This window comes from Poecile atricapillus, chromosome 1, assembly GCF_030490865.1.
Source record: "Poecile atricapillus isolate bPoeAtr1 chromosome 1, bPoeAtr1.hap1, whole genome shotgun sequence".
Classification (NCBI taxonomy): domain Eukaryota; kingdom Metazoa; phylum Chordata; class Aves; order Passeriformes; family Paridae; genus Poecile; species Poecile atricapillus.
In genome coordinates this window covers 63,031,238-63,056,025 of record NC_081249.1, presented here as the reverse complement: position 1 = coordinate 63,056,025, position 24,788 = coordinate 63,031,238, and the positions used below count along the sequence as shown (strand labels likewise).

The 24,788-nt window shown below is 40.1% G+C and overlaps 1 long non-coding RNA gene across 4 annotated transcripts in view; it reads right to left on the bottom strand.

Moving 5' to 3' along the window:
* LOC131586705 (uncharacterized) overlaps window positions 1-18,996 on the bottom strand; it is a 47,770-nt gene extending 28,774 nt beyond the window's left edge. For 2 of the 4 annotated variants that reach the window (XR_009279216.1, XR_009279211.1), the window contains exons 1-7: window positions 18,825-18,996; window positions 17,320-17,440; window positions 14,060-14,134; window positions 11,466-11,536; window positions 8,565-8,791; window positions 8,369-8,450; window positions 8,159-8,202 (exon numbers count right to left, since the gene is read on the bottom strand). This is a non-coding gene — a long non-coding RNA (uncharacterized LOC131586705). Of the gene's footprint in view, window positions 1-4,603; window positions 4,783-8,151; window positions 8,203-8,368; window positions 8,451-8,564; window positions 8,792-11,465; window positions 11,537-14,059; window positions 14,135-17,319; window positions 17,441-18,824 lie in introns of all 4 variants that reach the window. The other 2 variants (XR_009279218.1, XR_009279214.1) reach the window with 2 other exon arrangements.
* Window positions 18,997-24,788: the final 5,792 nt, after the last annotated feature.

The window sequence follows — 24,788 nt, the reverse complement described above, 5'->3', positions numbered from 1 at the left end:
AAGACAAGCTTTAGATGTAAAGGATTTATAGGACCATTTGTGCCTTTGCATGTAATTGCTCCTGGTGAAAGCAGGAAAGTAGGTTTTTCACTTAAAAGGGTCATGTGCAGAAGGGTCATAGAGAAGAAGATGAGGTTCCAGACGACAGGTAAAGGTGTAACTAGAACAAGTGTGGTGCGAGCTAGAGTCAGACAGAGAGCTGTAGCCATGTTCTCTAGTAAAAGTAATTTTCAACTGACCCAAGTGTATTCATTCAACTGTGATCTTTCCAACTCTTATTGAAACTCCTTCTCTGATACCTATCCCAAATTTTTCATTCATGTGTGTTTATCCTCAGACCTAACCATACACCCCATCACTGCTTCTATATCCATATGCCTTGCCTGGACTCATAAATCCCACTGTCTTGTCACTCACAGGTAAACTCAGGAAACCACCTTTTTCCACAGTGTAGCAGAAGTCACTCTCTCCTTCCTTAAAAGTTGCTTTCTGATACAAAGCAAAGATTCAATCTCATATTCAGCTTATTCAAAGCCTGACCAAAGACAACATCAGAATCATGTAAGCTAGCAATAGGTATTTAGCAAGATAATATAAAAACAAGCATAACTCCCTTCATTTCCACATTTGTATCAAAAGACATGAGTAAGAAAAATGGAACACAAAAAGGTTAAACAGAGCACCTGTTAACTTGCTTTACCCTTTAAAAAAACAACTGTCAGTATTTGTTTCTAGTATTTTGTTTAAATTTCATAAAACACATTATAGTGATTTTAGATCAGAAATATTATTATTTAAGATAAATATATTTGTATCACTTGAATACAGCTTATAGTCTGGTGTACCTCAAATTTGACAACACCACAATTCCTAACAAAAATGTGCTCAGAAGGTTGGAAAAGCAAACATCTCTACAAATTACCTATGGATGTGCTTGTATGGTACTCAGGACAATGAGAAGTAAACTATCAAGGGCAACTAAAAGCACTAATAATAAAAATATTTTATGATTCTGGAAAATTTTCAATACTAAGAAAAAAGTAATAAGAGACATGAAATGAGGACAAATAAACTTTTTACAATGTAAAATTATCATTCAGGAAAATAAATTTAAAGAAGTTGGTCAAATACAACTGGGATTTCTGAAAAGGTAACAAACAGGTAATAAGACATGTTAATAATTGTAAGGAATTTGTACGCCTGATAATAATGACAGAATGGAAAATCCTAAACTCTCTTTTTCTGGCAATGAGAAATCAGGTTTTAATTCAAAGAAGGATATATATTGTAATCTAGAGGAGCTGACAAGTTTATTTTTGTCAGATGAGGACCCAAGACTTGAAAAATCATACTTATCGGAAAACTAAATCTACTAGTAAGGAATATATATGAAAAGTAGGACTAGTGAAGAATTTTTTGAATACTCAAGGACAATGCAAGAACCCCATATTTCTGTTTCTGGGGAAGATGTGATGGGAACAGGAGGATGAATGCTGCCAGACTGCTCTTCCTGACTCCTTTCTGGGAGCTCTTGCTGTTGCTTCTTATGGAGAGGCACACAACTTACCTAAAACTGAGAAGGGAGTGCTCTCTACTTTTTCATACACTCCAGAACATTGGTTCCCACTTAGTTTTGAGAAACAGATCATTATCAGCTCTCAGCGATTTTCAAAAGCCACCACACACCCATCTGATAAAACTTTTAATTGGAAACACTATTTAAAGCACTGTTATGTTTTAGCCAAACACATGTTCAATTCACCCTAGCCTTGGAGTCCACCAGGGATTTGAAGACAACAGCTTGGAAACCATTCCAGCTGTTGCAAAGGTACAATGATATCTTCTACTCCATCCCTCCCTCCAGACCTTCTGGTTGCTGCATGAAACATTTCTGCTTCTTTATCTGATTTCCCCTGGGATTAATTTTAGGGGCTGTGAGTGCTTTTAGCTTCTGAATTAGCAGCAAACTGGCATTTGCCATTGCCCACAGGTTTGTGAACAATAGATGTAAAACAGATCTGTCCATCGATAATACTGCTACTGCTAGAAAAAGGAAAAAAAAATCTACAGATTTAAGAAAATGGGAACAGTACACACTTGATTCATGTTTTAAAATTTATCATCAATCAATGAGGACAACAAACTCCTATTTACAGATCCAGAATAATTTTAAGACACTAAAAGAAGCTGCTAAAAATCCATGCAAACACCAGTAAGGTGGCTTGAGAGGCCTGGCTTCTCACAGCAATAAGACATTACATATCACTTTAACAGTGATATCCCACTAGGTAGCAGGCAGAACCTCCAAGTCCAAAACATGTACTTTAAGCTCATTGGGGTTATGAAACTCTGAGAAATCAGGGAGAAAGAATCTTCTCTTCATTTTGCAGCCCCTGCTGTTAAAAAGAACAGCTACAAGTCCCTGCCTTCCTGAGTGGCAGGACTGGTCACAGCCTGCTGAGCTCACCGTTTATGGGCTGATGGCTTCTGTAATCCAACAGCCACTGCCTCTCTCTGATGATGGATTTGGCTGAACAGTGAGGTCAGCGATATCTGGCCACTGTGACAGCCATGGCTCCTGGATCACCACACGTCCTGCTGTGAGATCCTTCTGCAGCTCTCCAGGGTCAACATTAGGTCTGCCTCCAACTGTGAATATTTACCTTTTATCATCTGCAATCTTTACAATTGCACTTTTTCAGATTGTTTAGGAACAGGTGCCAGTACAGGAACAGCAAAGGTGCCAGTATAAACCTCTGTGAGGAGGCAGTGTTAAAACTGCCCATTAGCTGCTATACTGTTCTTTATCTTCTAACCCTTTACTAATCCACAAAGAATTTTAAGTGACTCCCTACTTTATTTTGTTAACAGTCTTCAGTTACAGAACTTTTTAAAAACTTTTGGGTCACTTTTTCCTGTGCATCTGAAAATGGCTCCTTCAAAAAACTAGCAAAGCTCTAAGACAAAGCTACCTATACAAAAGCCATGATGCTTGCTATTACACCTATCCATGTTCCTATTAACTGTATGTTTTATCATATCACTGGCATTTTGTCTGTCACTGTAGCCTGATTTTTTAGTCCATTAGTCCATGACCATCCCTAAAACCCTTTTTAAAAGTAGGGTCACATTTGTTACTTTCCATTCCTCCGTTATCAAGGCTAATTTAAGTACCGGATTAAGCAACACAGTTCATGGTTTGCTCACCAATTTAATTTCTGAATTTTTCTAGGACTACTGAATGAACAGTATGTTATTGGGCAATTTATTAATGTTTATGCACTCAATTTGTTTAAAAACTTTATATTGAGATAACAAATCTGAACTATTCCCTATAAAAAACAACTCCTATTTGGGGATGTCCCTAATCATTCTGTCATAAGCCTTGATGGTGCAATGAGTACAATTTCTTTCTGTAATGGCTTTGTCTTTCTCCTTAACCACAACTATCTATTAAACTCACCTCCTTGCTAGCAAAATTTACACTGGATAGGGCTTGGCTTTTAGAATTTTAGCCCATTGCCTTTCAAAATCTTTTTGTTCTACCTCATATTAGGTCTACACTGCCCAGAATTGTGCTCTTTTCTGCTTTGCTTGCTTGGATTTTGCTGTTTTAAAAACCTGAAATTATTTCTAGTAGCTTCTTTTACTGCTGAATTATGTTGGAAAAGTCTAATTTAATCAGGTTAGAATCAGAAAAAAAAGTCCTCATGTATTTTATTTTATTTTAATCCTTTTTTCTTCTACGAGTATGACAAACTTGAGTATGACCATCTCACTGCTGAATGGTTCTTGCATAGTCATTTGTTGTATGTTGATCTAGACTAAATCAAGGGCTGTCTCTCTCCTTCTGGATTCCCTATCTTGTTTGCTCAAAAATTAGTGCTCAATGATATCTAAATACACAGCCTATGCATGATGGCCTAATGAGGCTTAACGTTAAATTTATCTAGTCTATACATATATAACCAAGAACTGCTGCTATGATTTTGGGCTGTACAAACTCCCCAGTCTCCCACAGTATTTCACAGCAATTGCCTCCATCTCACCAGCTAGCCCAGAGCTCTTACTAAAGTTTTCCTATTCAGCCATAGAACCATATAGAGCTACATTTTGAGGTTTATTCTGATAAAATTAAACGATTGGACTATATTTTCTTTGGTACATACTACACCATTTGTCTGCACAATCCAATCTACCATGTCAGTAATCAGCCAGGCACTCTGTACAATCTAAACACTGACATTTCAGTGTGTCTTTAAAAGAAAGGCTTACATGCAGACCCACTTACAGAAAGAGGGTGACATACCTGGGGAACTCTCGATTGAATTCATCCTTACCACTTTTCTGAAGACTCATTACTTTGGCACAATGTAAGCAGAGCACTATGAGATAGGAAGATACCAAATAAAAAGTAGTAAAGGTTCCTTCCCAACAGACATCAAACGGCATTTGAAAAAAGAACTGATGAATGGCACAGTTGTGGTTATTCAAGATTTCTGTACCAAGAGATGCTGTGTCAGGAATGGAATACATGAAGGATGCTACAAAAGTGTAAGAGGTCCTTCTGCATACACTGCAGACCTTTGATATTTGCATTTACTTCCTTAGACAAGAAGGGAGAATCTGTTCTTACTGCTGGGGGGAAGAGAAGAGAGGGATGCTTTCAGAACACAATGCCAGTAGCTACGGACTTGTGCTTGACAGCTGAGAAGACCTCTGGGGCTATTTTTTCTGTTGGCTGCAACTCACTCCCCTCTGTGAGGCCTCTGGTTGGAGCACCTTCTTTGTGCATTAAATCATGACATAGCATTAGGCACAACAGAATCCAACAGCTACACTGCAGCATCCAGTGTATATTCATTATTATTTATCTGTACCACCAGGCATCTTCGAAGGCCTCACCGTGGGCCACTTTGTATTATGTTGAGTCATGAATAAACAAACAACAAAATATAGATATGCTTAAATTCCACATAAAGAGACAACAGAGGGATTATGGAAGAGTCCAAATGCAATGACACAATACTACTATGATATGCATTGACATTAATACACCTGCAATATAACTGTTGTCAAGCTGGATTGCTTAAAGCTTCACAGTACATAAAACTTTTAAGAAAAAGTTAGAGGGAAGATAGTGAACACTTCTGTTTATGAAGAAGTCAACGAATACATGAGAGGCAGCTGAGGAGAAAATATTCAGTGAGGTCTGAAAATTTAATGACCAAGTGATGGAAGTTGGCATCATATGTTGATCAAAACCAGAGTTAACTTCTTGATACTGAAGGAGAGGTATCAGGTAGAAGTAGTTCTGATGAGCATTGAAAATAAAGACAGCTTATCTTTATTGCTTTAAAATGAAGCAGAAAATTGAAAATAGCAAAGGAGTAGGTTTGGAAAATGGGATTACAGTAGAGCAGCTACTTTGACTAGCTAATGAGCAAAGCAAGGCTGCATTTTGTCAAGGCAAAGTAAAAGATTTTCTAATACAGACTTGATCCATGAAAAACCTGCTGACAAGGAAGAATTATCATCCTTTTAGGACTGGAAAAATATTCCCATAATGCAGGTTTACACTAGATTTGATGACAAAACAAATGACAGCATGATGGTATCATTCATAAAGGGTCCAGAGAGGTTTTGCGAGGGCATCCACCAAAATACAAAAAAAACTACTAACAAAAGACCAATAGTTGTAACTGTAAATAAAGAACTGAGGGCACTGCTGAAGAAATTTTTCATGCATTAAATCTGCTTAGGATTGGAAAAGAAGAGGTATATGAAGTGCAAAAAACACTGTTTTTCTTATAAATACTGTAAAATGAGAAAATTCTTTTGTGTCACATTTACTGCGAACTGGTTACAACTATCTATGTTACCATGTTTTGACTTTCAAGGGTTGAAGAGAAACAATGTCCGTGATGTTACAATGTGAGCAGTGCCTCATTCAACACAAATAAAGACATGCTACATTCAGGACAGTCACCATACAAGCAGAGTGCAAACAGCAATAGCGGGAAAGATCTCATAGACTTAAAACAACACGCTGAATGTTCAGGCACATTCCTTTGCTCTTCCTTCTCAGTGCACAGAAGGCAACTTACTCTGTTGCTGTAGTTTGGCATTTCAGCACTTGAGATATTCAATATTTTGTCCTGGTTTCAGTAATTTAATGCATCGCAGCATGAGTTAAACCAAAGAAACAATCAGATCAGGTACTCAACAAGCAGCAGTGAATGCTGAAAAGCTGGTTACAGCAGGACACAAACCAGAGTTCCTTCCCTTCCAAACATTTGTAGCAGCACTGCTGCAGGCAGACCAGAGCTATGCCCAAACATTATCTCCCTCAAAGTCCTGGGAAGTTGTGATCACAGGAAGGGGAAGCAGTCACACCCAGGTGATCTGCCTCTCAGTGGTAATGAGAGAAAAAATCAGATAGAGATGAAACATGCAAAGGATTCCTCATATCCAACTCACTGGCATTCCACTTTCCTTCCTTTTCTCCTCTGAAACTAGATCTGTTCTGAGGCACTTCTGATCTAAAGACAAAGCTAAAAGGCTGTGTTTAGGGGTATTTTTGCAATCACCTAAACTCCCTCTGCTTTTCTTTCTTTTACCCAACTTACTGCAATTAAAAATATATATGGCAAATAGGACTAAAAGGTGAAAACATCAAACATATAAGTATAAACATATTAAAAAGAAAAGACATTGATCAGGATTTTTTAGTGCAAAATGAAACATTCAGTGTTCTGAAACACTTCAGTTTCTGAAATGAAATCATGATTTCATGTCATATTGAAAAATCTCGATTTCATTTTATATTGCAAAAGTCTCAAAAGAATAAGTGTTCAGGTTTTTAAACGAGAACTCTGAAAATACCCATCCTGTAATAAACACAATAAAATTGTGGTTTGAGCACTGTTGAAGGTGATGCACTTCAAAATCATTAAGATTTGTGTGTGAACAAGAAATTATGGCTTCTGCTTAGCACTAATTTTATTAAGAAACCCACTGTCTTCTCTTCTTCATTCTAACTGTCATCTTGAATCCCCAATTCATAGTGTAATTCACAAGTAGTCGCTGAGTCTTCTTTAATGATTCGAAGTTCTTATACTCCTCTCCAGCAGAAGGAAACCAAACATTTCAAGAAAAACATTTACTGAAAGTTTTAAACTCAAGTCTAACATATATTCACTGCAATGAAAAATACCAGTAGCTATCCATTTAGTTCTCCTCTCAGGTATATTTTTCAAACGCATATTAAGGGTTTTGGTTTTGTTGGTTTTGTTTGTTGTTGGTTTTTGTCCTTTTTTTTAACTGGACTCTCTAGTCTACTTCTGATCTGAGTCTGATTACTTTTTTGTTCTTGCTCTTTCTTCAAATTACTTTAATTTCATGCTGCTCTTATGCCAAGCAATAAAAACAATCCTGTGCTCCTTAACCTTTACTCATCAATTATTATGTGTCCTTGCTTCATGAGGAAGAATCTCTAATTTTCCTTACACACAATTCCTCCAGAGTTTTACAGCCCCTTGATAATGATCCAGAAATTCAGTAACATTTCCAGTTCTTCCATTTTTTTTGATATTAAGACACAGCTGAAAACATCCTTGACTTTAAATACCAGAAAGGAAATACAACATCATAAAAAGGGCACAGAGTTTACAATGCCCCTTTTGTTATACAGGGAAAACACCTACATGTAGTTTTTCTCATTTGTATATAAAAATAGGAGTCAAAGCAATGACTGTACCCATAGCTACAGGAAAAGAACTTCCTCCTTAACCCAAGCATAGATATTAATAGCTATTTTTGGGTGAATCCACTGACATATGATATGGGTAATATGTGGTTCCTGCCTAAGACTATAGCTAAACAGCATGTATGATCAAATTCACTCATAATGCCAGCTCAGTTTAATTTAACCAAGGTACACTGACACAAATATAAGTGTATATTTATTAACATTTCAATATTCAACCCAGCAAGACAATTACATTAGTAAATCAGTTTGCAATATCTATACAAACATTAGTGGTATAAAGAGTTGTTACAGATCTGTAAGTTTCAGAAATTTATAGTCGAAACACAGAGCACATCAGAGACACACCATTCTGAAAATAAAGAAAACAAACAACTTAGGACTCCCTACCTAATTGCAGTAGGGAAGAACTTCAGGGTCCCATGGTGAATTACCTAAGAATAATAAAATCCTTAATGGGTATTCTGTATATATTTTCTGAAGAGAACTGAAGCAATTTGACATAAGTCAAACCTCTTAATTCACATTTTTATCACTATTAGTTTGCCAACATCAGTAAAGACTAACTATTGAAAAAGTCAATCATTTTGATGTACTTACAGCTGGATTTTCTCATCATGTGACCAACTATCCACAAAGCCTCAGTGCCATTAAGAAGTTTTGAGGAATATAGTATTTGGTACTGCCAAAAAAACATAATTAAAAGAATGCATGTAAATTATACTAATTTTCTAATTAGAAATGCTTTATGATTAATTCACATCTAAAGTACAAGTGGGGGAAAAGCAGAACTTACGTTATCCCAATAGGCAGGTTCCAGTACAATCAATGAGACAGTGACAGAATGCACAGTAAGGAGTCACAGTAGGGTCCTGATCTTGCAAATGAGCTTTCACAAAAAGAACCCTGCACTACTGCAGAATCTCCTGAATTTCAATAGGGCCCTACCCACACATAATCAATTACAGAGTCTGTCTATGTGGGAGTAACAACAGCGAGAACAGGACCTGTTCCTCCACACACCTGCAAAAACACCAAGATTAAAAAAAAAATAAAATTAGTAACATGCAGCAAAACCTACTGATAGCCTGTTTTATTACAGCATTTGGCACATAATAAAGGAGTTCCATACATCTTTAAGTTGCATATTTTTAATAGGAATTTTTAGCTCCTTCTTTAAAGAACATTGGTTTAAAATTGCTTATGAATTTTACATGTAGTGACAGGACATTATGGAAGCTTTTACTGCTATTATTTGAAATGTAATTTTTAATTATTATTTTCTAAAAATGAATTATCCTAGTTTCTTTGGTCTGTTGTGCAAATCACTTTTTAGTGCTTCAACCTTCTTAAAATCTGCCCCACTACATCCCTTTTAGGGACACAGCATAGGCCTGTGAATTTATTGAGGTTTTCATGACTGTCAAATTATCTGACCACATATAATAGCATCCATGACTAAAGTCTTCAAAAATACATAATGAAAAGCTGTTTAGAATTAGTAATTTTTAACCAAAAAGTGGAGCTTTTTAAAACAAAAAATCCTTATGAAAAACTTTGCTAAGTTTTAGGACTTTGTGAACACCATTTAAAACACAGGAAGCACACAACATAGTGTTAAAAAAGAATACACCATCACTGTGCTATTCACAAAAAACTTAACATCCATTATTTGACCTTACTCTTCTTATTAAAAACACATCTATGTTGGTCTTCAAAAGGAAAATATTATAAATTACAGTAGTTCTATATATTATAACTATTTAAAAGTCATAGGTTTCATCAAGTAATATTTAAGTGATGACTAGGCAAGACTACTGGTGATGAAGGTTTTAAGAACCGATAGATCCTAGAAACATACAAAAAAACGTTTCTTCATTCCTTTAATACAGATAGCTCTGCAGAAACAATGATACTTAAAAACAAATAAACAGAAAAGCTGAGACCAAATGAAATTATTTGAGAATCTGACAACCCAAAAGTTTCATAAAATAGAATGCAGTTTGTTTGAAGGTTGTTTTGGGTTTTTTTTTGTAATGACTAATTGTTTTCTTCTTGGCTTTGATTTTGTGAAAAAAATCCCCACAAAAATTAGCAGAAAATGGAAAAGAATATCACAAGTTTTTGTTCCTTGGTGCCAGGTTGACGGTTTTCAACTGGTAAACAAAATTTGACATTTCAAGACAGTTACCTTATGATACTGAACTGGAAGTGTTTCTTCTCATGCTACTTCTTTCAAATTTTACATTTCATATGCATGACTCTTAGGCTTCTGTTACTCTGAGAAATTCAACCATTTTTAAAGAATATGCTACAGCACTAAATTCTGTTCAAAGAGTGTTGTATCTTGACCCATGTCTAACATTACATGGAAAATTTAAGAATATCAGACATATGACAAGTTAGTGTGCCTACCTGAGCCTGTACAGTAGACAGCACTTCTGCCAAGAATAATCTGCCCATTTCTCACTGACTAAGATGAATAGGCAGACAAGACTTTTTGGTCACAATTTTGGTGACAAAATCATGCAGCTACCACATATCCTAAGTTGCAATGCACTGTGCTAACTTGATGAAGCCTGATCCTAATATTGTTTTCTCTCCCTGTATCTAACTCCACATCTTTCTTCACAAAGGAAGTTAATTGGAATACAATGCATATTTTCTGCACTGTTCCAAAAGAGTAGGTTGTAGTATGGGTCAGGGACACATAGCTGCAGTCTAAATTATAGTCAATTTCAGGAGAGAGCTGAAAACAGAGTTTTACAATTTTTGACAGCCTAAGGAATAGCTCAGAGAGAACATCCAAATAACAAAAAAATTAAATACTGAAGCTGTCTCAACAATTCCCTTCTCTGACATAGACAAGAAAAACGGGTTTTTTTTTTAATCCAGGTATAGAAGACACCATATCATGGAATGATTCACAAGTGTTTTGGGAGACTAGAAGGCCCTGGAAAAACCAAGGGTTTTCTTTTCATGACTAGCAGAAACAATGAAGTCTAGTTACCTACCTGCATGCTTATAGATGCCACCAACACACTTGTGCCAAAGCTAGCCTGGCTGTTTTCCCATTCCCTTCTAAACAAATTTCACTAAATTTAAGCTTCTGATGTTTAGGAGGAGGAGGCAGCTCACACTGTGGCCAGGTCTGAGCTACACGTGGTGTTGGTTGGCAGACCAACCAAGCATGCCGACCTGCAAGGCAACAGGTTGAACAGAACAGAAAATTTCTGAGACCATGCTGCAGCTTTTTCTACCCCGGGGGCACTAATTTGAGCCCCTTCTCTACTCACAGATGCTAAATTTCAGTCAAATTGCAGAAACTTGACTTTGTGACCTCTACCTCTTTATCAAATACAGCTGAAATTAAACAGTGGATTTGAAAGTTATTAGGAGATAACACGATCCTGTGTATCTTGTTTTGCTCAGAATCTAGGCATGAAAACACAGTACCATAATCACTGTGAAAATAATTATTTTTATGTCTCTTACTGTTTTCATTCAGGAGTTACACCACAAAGTCAGATACAACAGAACACAATTGTTACATAGTGATAACATAAATGAATCCTGAGAATGTAGAGACTGTTTCAATAAAACTGGCTTCATTTTGCAAGGTGAACAAGGCCCTGAATACAGGTTGTTTCATAAAGGTGAAAATTAAACAAAAATACCTTTTTTTTTTTACACTTACCATGACCATAACTGACTGCCCTTCATGTAGATCCCTGCTTCTCTTCCAACTCCATACTGTCTTTCCTAAGGCTTAAAAAAAGTTCAGTGATTCACAGTTCAATAAAACAGCCACATCAAATCTAATCAGTCTCTTCAGTATACCTGTACTTTTGTGGGTTTTTTGGCTGGGTTGGTTGCTTTTTGTTTTGTTTTTTTAGAATAAGCATAGTGATTTTTAAAGCATCACCTTAAAATCCTGGTCTTACTGCCTGGATCCCAATATCCCAAATTAGGGAATAGTTTTTAATAATATGTAAAACCCAGTTCCTTTTCTATAAATAGCATCCACAATGCTCTGTTTACCCTTTCCATTGATACAGCACTACATTTTTAACTTGTGTATTTCTCACTAAAAAGGCAAACTTGAAATCAGAAGGATTTATTTGTTGATGGATTTCAGGAACTGATGAAGGAAAGAAAGAAACTGGGAAAGTATAATGACCTCTCTAACTCCAGTAAAAAAGAAGAGAGACAAAGAATAATCAGTGTGGAAAAGTTAATAGAAAACTGGACATAAGAGGAAAGGTTAGCAGGACACAACAGGTGTAAGAGTCAGGGAAGTGAAAGTGATTCAACCAAAAGAGGATGGAACAAAAGAAACAAAGTTATAATCTAAGCCGGGTAATGAAAACAAGCTTTTCAAAACTGTTTTACACTGGCCTACTTCTTCTTCTGTCAAAGTAAAAGAATTACATCAATTCAAAAAATACCTTAAGAAAATCTTAAAACTATTTAACTTTAAGCATTTGGAGTAGCTAACTCTGCTCAGCTAAGCAACTAAAGAAGTGCTTAAATTTGGAAATTAATTTACATCCTATTTTTATCTTTCACTAGGTCTGTAGTATCAAAAACACATTCAAAACTGAGCCTCAGCTCCTTACCCTAATAAAACTCAGACTCACACTTTGGTGCTAGTTGGGATGCAGCCCAGTGGTTACCAGTTAGGCAAAGTCAAATACAAGATGCAAGGGACTAACGTGGATTTAGGCTCTTCTCTCCCATACTCATGCAAGTATTTTTATTTAAGTGCAGGATTAATTATTTGAGAAAGAGAATGCAGATAGTTAAATGCTCGGAGTTAATTCAAGAATCAGCTCTCTAAAAGAAAACTAAAGAAAAAATGGCGGAGAAAGAACAAAGAAACAGATTATTGAATCTGTATTAAAAATAAATTACCATTGGGTTACATCTCTATGCATTGTGCCTGAAAACCTCTGCTTCTTTCTGGTTTAAGTATTAAACCTTGTTTATAAAACACAAAGTGGTAAAGAACCCTGACAAAGATTAAATTAGTGGTTGATAACAGTGCTAAAGTAATTCTTAATACAAGGTGTAGGTCAGATGTTGGCATAAAGGGCTCAGCATCTCCTTTGGCTATTTAAACACATTTGTGCTTCCAAACCCAGTTTGGTAAACAGCTGAGACAGGTTTAATATCCCATATTCCAAGAGGATAAACTGTGGAAATCATAAGCCACTAATAGGGTTCTGTCCCCTTTACTCTACAATACAGTTACTACAGGAAAACAGAAATTGAGCCATTAGTTGAGATACCAAAAAAGGTCTGGGACATCACTCAGCATTCTCTGAAGTTTCAGTCACTGTGATCCATCTCCTGAATTCTGTCCACCATTATTTTAAACTGTCACCAATCTAAATTACCAGGAAGTAAACAACAACACTTAACAACCATATTGTTACACAAGCAAGCCCCTGCTACCAATATTCTATCCTTTATTTATAGCTTTAAAAGAAAGGAAACTCCTTGTTATTTAGATCTATGCTTAATAAATCGCTATATATAAAAATCATTACCCAGTGATTCTTATGAGTAGGATTAAAGACCTGATTAAGGCAGTGAAATAAAGAAGAAATAGTTCCTCTCAATTCAGTCACCTTTTCACAAAACGGCTAAACAAAATAATGTTTTGTTCTTCTCAGGAGAATTATGAGCACTACTAAAATTTTATAAATGTTGTGCAGCTCAGAGTTCAAAATTTCCCAGAAACTGGGAAACTAGAGAAGCAAATTAACATCTTGCATCAGTCTTAAAAGACACAAATTGTACAGCAAAAGAGCAAACAAACTAATACTAGCTAAAAGCACTTTCAGATCCCCCACTCGTGTGTTCATTTCAGTAGCATTTCATTTAGTTGCAGGCATACACATCTGCAAAATTTAAACTTCAGCCTTTCAAACAGTTTCATATATCCTGAACTTCACTCTTCTAAGTAGTGCTACTGATAAAACTATTCATGTGAACAGAGTTAAGCACATGCACAGGACTAAGGTTAAAGAAAGTAAAAAGAAATTAACTAATGAATTCAGTGTATCACTAATGATTATTTTTGAAGTTAAAGACAAAAAGGAATAAAGCAAAGCTTGAAAAATTAACAGCTGAAATATGGGGTGTGGAGGAGAAATTAGGTTATGGTCCCAGAAATTACCCTACAAAAATCTAACTTCAATACCTATAAAATAACAGAATCACTGCTAAACAGGAAAAAATAATAGAGCATCCATAACAGTCATGACAACCACACTCTTTTCTCACCATTTGATGAGTCTTCTTCAGTTCAAGGTTGAAGTTCATGGGTGCTGTGGAGAAGATCACTTGGCCACTGTTCTGCTGTAATTAATACATTAATAAAGAATGGGCTTCATTTTTCACAGATACCAAGCCAGATCTTTTTACAACCATTAAATCCACAAAAATAGTAAAACATTTATAGGTTACAGTTAGAGCATTTAAGCAAAACTTTACCACAGAACCTAAGTTTAATACCAAATCCTTTCTTAAATCCTCAGGGATATGTTTGTTATTATGAGTCAGGCCTATAGATATAAGATGCTAACAAAATATAGAAATCCAACCTTTCAATGACTACACCACTAGTCTTTATGCTATATTGAACATTTTAGTGGCTCAAAAAATCTAAATAGAAGGTTTGCTATTAAAAAATCCGGAGGTAAAAGGAAAAATAGCTAGTTTTATTTTTCATGTGGAAGTTCATAGGAAATCTAATAAAGTATATGCATATCCTTAGCCAGCACATACTTCATGCAGTCCTTATAGTCCACAGAAGCATCCTTAGATCAGATTTATTCTGGCAAATTCAAAACTCTCTTTCCATTGTACAGTAGCAAATGCTGTCCACTTCAGTCCTTTCTAGATTACAACCTCTATCATTACAAGAAGACTAAAATTGCAAAAGCAATGAATTCCAAATTCAGTATTTGTCAGGGTAAATTAAAGACTGAATGGCTACAGCAGAAAGCAAAACACACATAAAGGAGGATGCCCAACTACAGTTACTAGGTTATTAAACTGAAACTTTAAACTTCAAGTGATACGAAATGAACAGGGGAGGCCTGAAGGGAAGCTTAGACGAATCTATAACAAGGATCTAGAAGGCTGGATGAGCACTGGGGCAAGGCAGGGCTCAAATTGGAAAAATAAGTAGAAAAAAATTCAAACATCCACTAGCTGTATGTCCATATACAATACAAACACTGAATAGAAAAACAATATGTAGGTGTGGCAATTATTACAATCATGTGGGTATACCTTAGTACCCCCTAATTGGTCTAACTCACCTAGGAACTTTCCAGATGAAATAGAATAACATGCAAGAACCCAGGCAAGCCAAATAATCTAACTAAAAAGTTACACAGTAATGACACAATGCCAGTTTTCATTACAACAAATTCCTCTAATCCTCACAGTTGTAAAATAAATCTTAAAAACACATAGCAAGGTAATTTGTAAAGTAATGCATGCCTGAGCCAGAAGACAGCCTCCAGGTTTCTAACCATCCCTAGCTATGAGCTCCTTTGTCAGGATTTCAGAAAAACAGTGCCTTGCTTTGGTTTTGCCACCTCTCAACTGGATCTAAGCAATCCAGTATATCCAAGCACAAAGCCTGCTGCATATAGGAAACTCCAAGTACAGGAAACTGGGGGGATGCCATCTCAGCAATGTAGGTTATTATAAGCCCCTCTTTATACTGATTTTCTCTAGACTTCAAATTTACAAATTCAGGGTCTCAGGATTCTCCAGGGCACAAACCCAGGATTCCTAAAGAAGTGCCTTCTAAGTCTCTAGGCTGGATCCAGTTGTCAACAGTTTCTCTTGTCTGACATAAGAGGAGCTATGCAAGAAGTGGGGGAAAAAAGTCAAAAGTTCTACAGACAGAAGTTTCTCGGGGCTGGTGAAAGTCTAAGGAATGAAACTGCCAAAGACCTAATGGCCATCAGAAATCTAACTGCACCTTGCTTGAAGAACAAAACACATTACTTCAGCCTAACCTCACCAACATAAAGACATAACGTGTATGGAAGAAAAGACAGATACAATAAACTGAAAACATTAGATTGCACATGCTCCTTCCCTTGGCAACAAAAGAACAGATAATATGACAAATGCTGGTCACTTCACTTATTACTGTATGAGGAGATTCTCTGACAATTTAATGGCACTCTCAGAGAAGAACCTGTAGTGCAGGACAGGCACTATGAGGAGGTGTTCAGATAGCGCTGTAATGAGAACTGCATGAAGAAAGGAGTCAATTATAGAAACTGCAGCTTAACCTCATATCTGCTACCACAGCAGATAAGACATCCACCACTCTGATGAGTCCAACTTGTTTAGGATGGAAATTTGATCTAAAGGATTGACATTACTTTTGGTGAGGCTCAAAATCCCTTTCTTTCCTTCTGTCCTCAGCTGTGTTCCTGCTGTGACTTTTTGGCTTGGCTAGTCACTGAGGAAACACACTGATGATCCTCTCCCAGATGCTACAGCTAAAGAATGCAATAGCCACCTCCTCTTACATGGATTTTTACACTACAGCAATTGCCTTTCCCACTTGTTCTAATTCTCAGTTAAATATTTACCTATTCTGATCTACAAATTATTAAAATTGTGCATTATTTAAGAGATATGGATAGAAGGTGTAAACTAAGACTATTACATTAAGCTTAAGCTTTATGCAGTCCTAAGTAATTCTGAGAATAATGATTGTGCAGTGTCACTATTAGCTTTGTAAGTCCAAAACACAAGAGCATAATAACGAAGAGAGCTGTTCAGTGTGCTTGCACATAATAATATACATTTCAGTCTGCACAGAACTGCGGCCTATGTGCATTAAGAATGGAACCTGAGAGCAAGTACTAGATATTAGGGGATGTAAAATTTTCACTTTCATTAAAAACCTTTGTGTAATCTTAGGAATGATATCCTAAAGGACAGTAGTGTCCTACTCATATTAGAGAATACCATGTATCATGGAAACAGTGTATCACAGAATATTGACATACTATTTTCTACACCTTATTTTTATATTAGAGTTGGAAAAATGGGTGAAAAATAATAACTAGAATTATTTTAGGGCAAAACTAGACATAATCTAAGTACAGAGAAGTGATATTAGCAACACCATAATTTTATATTTTTCTTTACTGTTTTCACTGCTATTTCTACTGTAAAGTTGTCTTTTCACAGGCACATAACCTTCAGAAAAAAAAAATTAGAAAATATGTACTATAATTATTTTCAGTTGAAAGGTACACTTCATGAAAATTTTGCTCAGAGGAATTTTAATAAAAGAAGAGCAAAAAAAGTAAATATACTGCAAAACATTTATATTTCCTCCTTTTAATAGAATGGCTTTACAATCTGAAGTTTTGTCATCTGGCTCATTTTCACTGAATACCTGGCTTAAAAAAATTAGGAATCAGTTTCTTTAGCAGCACCAAACTTCAATTCAGAGGAAAATAACATAAAGGCATAATATTAGCTATGCGATTACTTACATGTTGCATCGCACTACTTTTTTACTTAAGGAGCTCCAGAATTACATACTCTCTGAGCCGCAGTAGTTTTTGTAGCCATGATGGTCTAAGCTCTTTGAGCCTAAAAGCTTGGTGCTTTGTACTGTGGCAGTGGTTTAAAAAAAAAAAAAAAAAAAAAACCAAAAAAAAAAAAAACCGCGAGAGAAATTACCTCTCCCTTTCAAAAGTTGCTCTGCTTATATTTTGTCAGTGCAGCTCTAGCAGGGAACAGTGGAATCATGAAAAGCATTAGGCCCTGAGCCTGCTAGCGCTCGTCTGCCAGCAGTCCAACCGAGTTCAAGAGGACTTGCTCACAGACGTGAAGATTTTGAAAGTCAGTGGGAACAGAGCTCCCAGACTCCCATTATGTACTTTTGAAAAATCTTCCCCTAAGTCATAAGAACAACAGTTTGCAGGTCTGAGGCCCCCGCTTTCCTTTCTCTTTCTAAAATGTGCATCAGATTAGGAGAAAAACCCGAAAGGCTGAAGGCAGAAAGCCCGAGGAGCGGCTGGCAGGGATGCGCTGGGTCTCGCCGCCGAGGCAGGGTCCGCGGAGCTCCCAGGGAAGGACCCTTTATGAGGCACAAGTCAAGTGCAGGCAGCGAGTGGCTCGGGCGGCACTGTAGCCTGCCTTCCCCCCGCGGCTTTCGGCAGCTCGCTAACCTCCATCTCGGCTTCCCCATCCCTGAAACGCGGGTGGGAGCACTAACCCGGCCATCAGGTACCTTACGATCAGTCACAGCTTGGGGCGGAGGGGAGGATGCGGCGTGAAAATGAAAGTTCGCCTTCTCTCCGAGCGCTCTGCGCGCAGTCGAGGCGGGAGCGCTGCCCGAGTTGAACCTCGCTCCGTCAAGTTCCTCCGAGAGGGCTTTTTGCCTTTTTCTTTCTCTTTTTTTTTTTTTTTTTTTTTTTGGTGTGGGTTTTTTTTTTTTCTGTTGGTTTGGGTTTTTGGGGGGATTTTTGTTTGGTTTGTCTGTTGGGTTGGTTTTTTTTTTTTTTTTTCAATGACCAGTGTAGCGCGCTCCGGGCCCGCTCTGCCCCGCTCTGAGCCCACACAGCCCCGCTCCGGCGCTCGGGGGCTGCTCGCAAGCCCGGCCGGGGGGCGGCCGGGGGGGGCCCCGGGGCGCTGCCGCCCGGAGCCGGTGCGGCGGCAGGAGGGGGATGGGGAGCGGCGGCTGCCAGTCGGGATCGGGATCGGGCCCGCGCGCTGCGGGCAAGCGCCGAGCGCTCCTAACCCTCCTCTGGCTGCGGCGGGGTGCGCGGCCGTGGGGGGGGACAAGGGGGGTCAGGCTGCAACCTGAGCGCAGCGGGAGCCGCGGGGGTCCTTGGCGGCGCGGGGGGGCGCGGGGGGGAGGCGCTGTTCATATTTTCCTCAGGTCCTCTTGGCGCACATCCCCCTCCCCCAGCCGGGCTTCCTTTCCCTACCTTCCCAAAATCCGCTGTCGTGCTCCCCTATCCACCCCCCTCCCTTCCACCGGCGCCTTTACCTTGACAAGTTCGCGGGGCCAGCGGAGGTCTCGCTCCCCCTCTCTCTCTCTCTCTCTCTCTCTCTCTCTCTCTCTCTCTCTCTCTCTCGCTCCCTCTCTCCCACACACATCTCTAACGCGCCACCTCTCCCCCGCGGGCCCGGGCTCCGGGTGACATTTCCCTCTCTCTCTCTCTCCCTCCCTCCTTCCCTCTCTTCCCCCCCCACCCCCCCCTTTCCCCATTAGCGGCGGTTGGGTCGGGAGCGCGCGGGGAGAGCGGGGAGGGCGTGGAGCGCGCGCGCGCGCGCGGGCGGCGGGAGCGGGGGGGTGGGGGGGAGGGGCGGCATTGACAGCGAGCGCCGTGTCCGTGCGGCGCTGCCGCCTCAGCCCCCGCGCGCCCCCCCCTGTTCCCGGCATGCCCCGGGGCGGCGGGGCTGGCGCTAACGAATTTGAATGAAGAGCCCTCCGCTCTTTCGGCGCCATTTTCGAGTGATGCCCGATCGCATCGCTGCTGCCGCCGCCGCGGGGGAGGCGCGGGGGCCGCCCGCCCTCCCGCCCCGCGAAACTCACCTCCCTTCCCCTCCGCTACCCCGCTTCCACCCTCACCGTCGCGCCTCGGAGCGGGTGCCGCCGCTGCCGCCGCCGGCACAGGCGGTAAGAGCCGGAGGGAGCGGGCGCGGCTGGGGCAGAGGGAGCTGGGCGGGCGAGCGGGGGAAGAGCGTCTTTGGAAAACGGGGGCAACCTGCACCCCGCCGCCGGGAAAAGTCACCTCGGGAGCCTAGCGGGCGGGAGGCTCCGGGAGGCGGCGGCAGGTCCTGGGCTGATCTGTCACTCGCTTCCCTCAGCCCCAGCGGTCGGGAGCGGCCGTCTCCTCCGGCAGGTAACCCCGCTTGCTCGCCCGGGGCGGCACTGTGCCCGGGCGGGGATCCCGGGAGCGCCGCTTACACCCGGCCCGGGGAGAGTGGCGCGGAGGCGGGCGAGGGAGCGGGCAGGAGCCGCGGGACAGCCGGAGCTCCAGAGGGTCCTGGTGCCCCGCACTCCCGGGACATGACAAGACAGGCTTCCCCTCATCTCTCCTCCACTCCCTACCACCCCCGCCCCCCCCCCCCCCCCCCAGCGGATCCCTCCCTCCCGCCTTCTTCCCCCCCGCTCTCCGCCGTGGAAATTTCGGGGCAGCGCCCGGGACACGGAGGCTCTTGCTTCCCGGCTCTGCAGCAGCAGCAGCCAGGATGACTTCCACACTTACATGCACATCTCCCTTTCTCGCCCGCCGCCCCCAATCCCCCCCCCCCCCACTCCGCCTCCTCCTTCCTCTCTCCCCGTGTTTTCGTAAGCTGGATTAATGCCCCTTCGCTCTTTCTCTTCCCTTTCCTTTCTCCCCCCGCACCCCCCCACCCAAAAAAAAAAAAAAAAAATAGAGGACAACCTTCGGGTTTTTTTTCTCCGTTTGTTTCCTCTCCATGTTAGCAGATTAACTTCTCCGTTTAAGCGCTTTCTCCACCTCCCACTCAATCGCTTAATTTCCCGTGTCGCGATACGGAGCCGCCTTTTGCAGGAACCCGGGTGACGATCGTGCTGCCACATGCTGTCACATTTATCATCTCTGCCCCTTTGGGTATTAACGAATGACCAAAGTGCTCTTCATCCCCTACTGCACAGAGCTATTTTTTTCCCCCTCGTAGCGTTTAAACGCGAGTTTCCTTCCTGGACTGGAGGGGGGGGAAACATAATCCGAGACCATTTGAATCGTGCCAGCTATTTGTAGGTGTTTTTCCTCTCCTCCCACACACCCCAAAACCGAGTAAATACCCTCCCCATAGATAGCCCAGCCTAATACTGTGATCGGAGCTGGCCATTCACCTCCTCTTCTCCGCCTACAAAATTCTGTCTCTGTCACCCGGGTCGCTATTTGTCATTGGCTTAGCTATTTTTTGGTGGTTGTTTCTATGTCATTTCTCGGTGGCCAGCAGCTCTCGGTCTCTCGTAGCTGTATGAACGCGATCGTGGTTATTGTGATAGGCTCCGAGATCTCTCGCAGCCTGAGCGCTGGGCGATTCCCCCTCCGCGCACACACACACACACACACACACACACACACACACACACACATACACACACACATACACACACATAATATGTGACACGGTGCCTTTTTCTCCACGACGCCGTTTAACCCTCTCGGGGCCGGCTCTGGCGTGGGCGCTCGCGTTTCGGAGTTGCGCACACAGGCTCACAAGGCATCTTTTTGTGGCGGGAGCGCCGGCGGGGACAGCACCGTACGGCGGAGCAGGGAGGGAGGTCGGGCGCTGCCAGGCCAGCGGGCTCCTTCCCAGCCACAATTTCTAAGCGTTACTTTTTATTCCTCTTCCTACTTCCCTCTTCACTTTCGTCCGCCCGACCTGTTTTTATTTTTTTTTTGTTTGCTTGTTTGTTTTTTTCTACCATTATTATTTTAATTTTTATATTTTTTTCGGGAGGCAGGAAGGCGTATGGATATTTTCCCCCGTGCCGTGTGAGCGGCGGGCGCCCGGGGCTGCCGTCGAGCTGGCGGGCGCGCAGGATGCGCAGCGAATGCAGCATCGGGCCCCCGTTAAGGCGCCCGTTCAGCGGAGGCTGGACCGGCTGCTGCCCCCCCTGGTTGCCTGCGGGGACGCGGGGCTGGGAGGTTGGACCGGGTCACAGCCTTTCCCCGCTCCTCTTCCTCCCCCCGTCCTCCCGCTGCCCCCCCGCGCATCCCTCCGCGGCGTTCAAAGCCAGAAGCGGCCGCCTTGCACTTAGCGTCCCGGCCACCGAAAATAACGAGTTAACCGAGGGACGTAGGAGGGACGTAGAGAAGAGTTGGGGTGCAGAAGTGCTGTACAAAAGATTTCTGTGTACATGGCTGAGAGCGTGTAGTCTTAAAGTGAAATGCAAAACTTAGCGTTTCCAGCATGGCAACTGGATTGTGATTCAAGGTATTTTTTGTGTAATGCAGAAATCCAACAGCTCAAGGAGTTTTTTCTGTCTCGAATCCCTAGTTTCTCTGGATTCCTTTAATCCAGTTCATAAATTACACTTTTTCAGTTATTTTTTTCCTGGGAATAGCTGCTTAGTTTGTCTCTGAAATTCATAACCTTTGTGCCCTGATAGAAAATTCCACTTAATCCTTGAAATTGAGATACTAGTAAGATCCTTTTGAGATTTAGCACTCATTTCTTTAGCTCTGCATCATTACTTTCAGAGTGTTTTCAGAAACGTTTGTAACACTCAGTATGGGAATGTGCACAAAGCTGTTTCAACTGTAGCTGTGTATACTTTGAAATATCAGGATTTGAAGAGATTTACACTACTCTGCTGTGGAAGTGCACTCACAAATACTGACTTTCACTTTCAATGAAATAACTGTCCTGACTCATAGCTAATTTACAAAAAAACCCTATAATTCAGTATTGTACAGGTGCGTGTGTGTTTTTCCCCGCTATTCGATAGTCATGTTCAGTAGCATGCAATTTTTACCTATTTTTCATTTTATTTAAAATATGTGCTTAGCACATATTTGACTACATGAAACAACTGTTCTTTAAAGCTTTCTTATTTCTCAGCTGCACTGTTCTCATATTTTACAATTACATAAAGGTGGGTGTGGCTAAAATGAAAGCAGTAAGCAATCCAATATGAATATATAGTGTATTTTAAGTAACTTTTCCTTTCTTATATTTGATGTACTCCTTGTTTTGAGATATTTAGGGGGAAAAACCATGTAGCTTAAATAGACCCTTGTAGAGCTGCTTGCATGTTTTACCTCAGTTAAAATGTCAAACATTAACTGGGATTACTTGGCCCTGGAAAAGTTACATTTGGAGGAAATATCAATTGAACTTAAATATCTAAATGTATATATTTTACCAATCAGTGAAAGCTAAAGTTCTATGCTTAATTAAACCTCGCTCAGGTATAGCACGTAGCATAGTGTGTGTATTTTTTTTAATGTTTTTTAAAATTTTTTCCTTTGTTTCTATTGAGTCTAATCCTTTATCTTAATTCTTAGGAAAAACATCCAAATAAGCTTCATTTGGTTGGAGCTTGTTTTTTTTTTTTTTTTTCTTTTCCTCCTCTAAATTTATACTGTAAGTTTCCAAGTGGTACCTTCTCATTTTATAAATATATACTCTGTGTGTGTATATATATATATATGTGTGTGTGTGTGTGTATATGTGCTTGAAGTAACTCTTGAGAATTTTTCATTTTCAGAAATTACAGGAATTTGAAAGTGATGACTGTGTATCTGTGTGACTTTATAATGTGTTAGGCTAGTACTTCATAGGAAGATTATTGTAGTAACATTTTAAGGGCAGACTACATATACGATATCAACGTATCATGGGGTTCTTTTTCTGTTTAGTTTGTTGTTTGGGGTTTTTTTACCCTTAGCTTCTGGAATTCTGGACCTATTACTATTCCATCCAAAATGCAATGTCATGGATGGAAAAATAAATTGGAATCTTTAATGCCTTAATTATTTTTATGGCTAGTAAGTCAGATGCTGCAGTGAAGTACAACTGGAACTGCATACAAACTACCTGGCTCTGTATACCCTGCCTGTGAACACAGTGTGAAGGTGCACATCTCACCCATCCTAAGTGTCAGAAGCCATCCTAACAGGTGTATCCCTGCTTTTCTGATACACTTTAACACATGGAAAAGCACGGGAGCTTTCTTTACAGGAAAAGTAGCCATATATCAGCTAGCGGTCCATTTATAGGACCTTACTGGGCTTTATTTGCTCTGGGGAGCAATTAACTGCTGAATATGTAAGGAAGAACCAAGAAACTTATCACTCTATTCTACAAATATGCTGCAGGTATTCTGCTTTGTACATGCAGTCATTCACCCACACCCAAAGGCCCAGTGCAAGTGATTTGGGTAATTCACATTCATTACAAACTGTCAAGGGTAGAGCGCATCTTGGACTAGTTTTGACTGTCTGTGAAAGAAATAGGGAATGAAATTGTAGGCTTTTGTGTAGAAACAAAAATATTTTTATCAGAAAGTTTTTAAAACTAAAAATAACCTCATGTACACCAATAAGTGTTCTCCGCAGATTTTTTTTTCACTTATTATCATAAGTTCTAAACACTTAATATCTAATATTGGAACCTGATCTCAAAAAATGGTTTTCTATTATAAGTAATATTTGGAAAATTTTGTTTTAGCAGCCTGCCCAAATTGGTTTTGAACTTAGTCCCCTGTGACTCTTCTCACAGCCATCTATTTTTTTTAATAGAACTAGTAATGTATTTTAAAGATAGAAAAAAACTCGATATGCCCCTCAAATAGAAAGTGGATATCAGACAGAATAGAGAGGTATAGCCACAGATTTCCAGTAACCTCTTTTAGTAAGTGAAAATGTTGCTTTGCAAATTTTAATTTTTTTTTTGGTGCATTATTGGCAGGAGTTATGTTGAATTTTTAGGTTACTGATGTATTAATATAAAAGTTGGATTTCAAAAGGAATCTCTTTATGGGAGAGTGTCTTCATTGTGGATACTGGACAATTTCAGAAATATTCAGGGTAAGCTAGGTATAAAAATTTCTGCCCATAAGGATGCGAGGCAGTGTCTGTATTGATTTTTAACTTTTTTAACCCTTTCCTGTAAGTTTTTAAAACACTTATTCTAATAATGAAACTTTGGGATACAGTTGATATTACCGCAATTTAGGAACATTTCTGATCTTAGCTTTGAATGCTGTGTGAGAAGTTCAGAAGATTTGTATGAGTGTTAGAGGAGGGAGCACAACATGAGCTCTAATCCAGCTAACATTTAAAGTTGGTCAATTTTCTATTGTACTATTTGCATGTAATAATATTTTTAGTGTATCATTAAAAGCAAAAAAAAAATGTTCTCTTTACAGAGAATACTAAATTTTTAAACTTAATCTAATTCTTAACACTTTTCCATGGCTCAATAATGAACAGTTGCTAGTGTATAAGGATGACATCACACA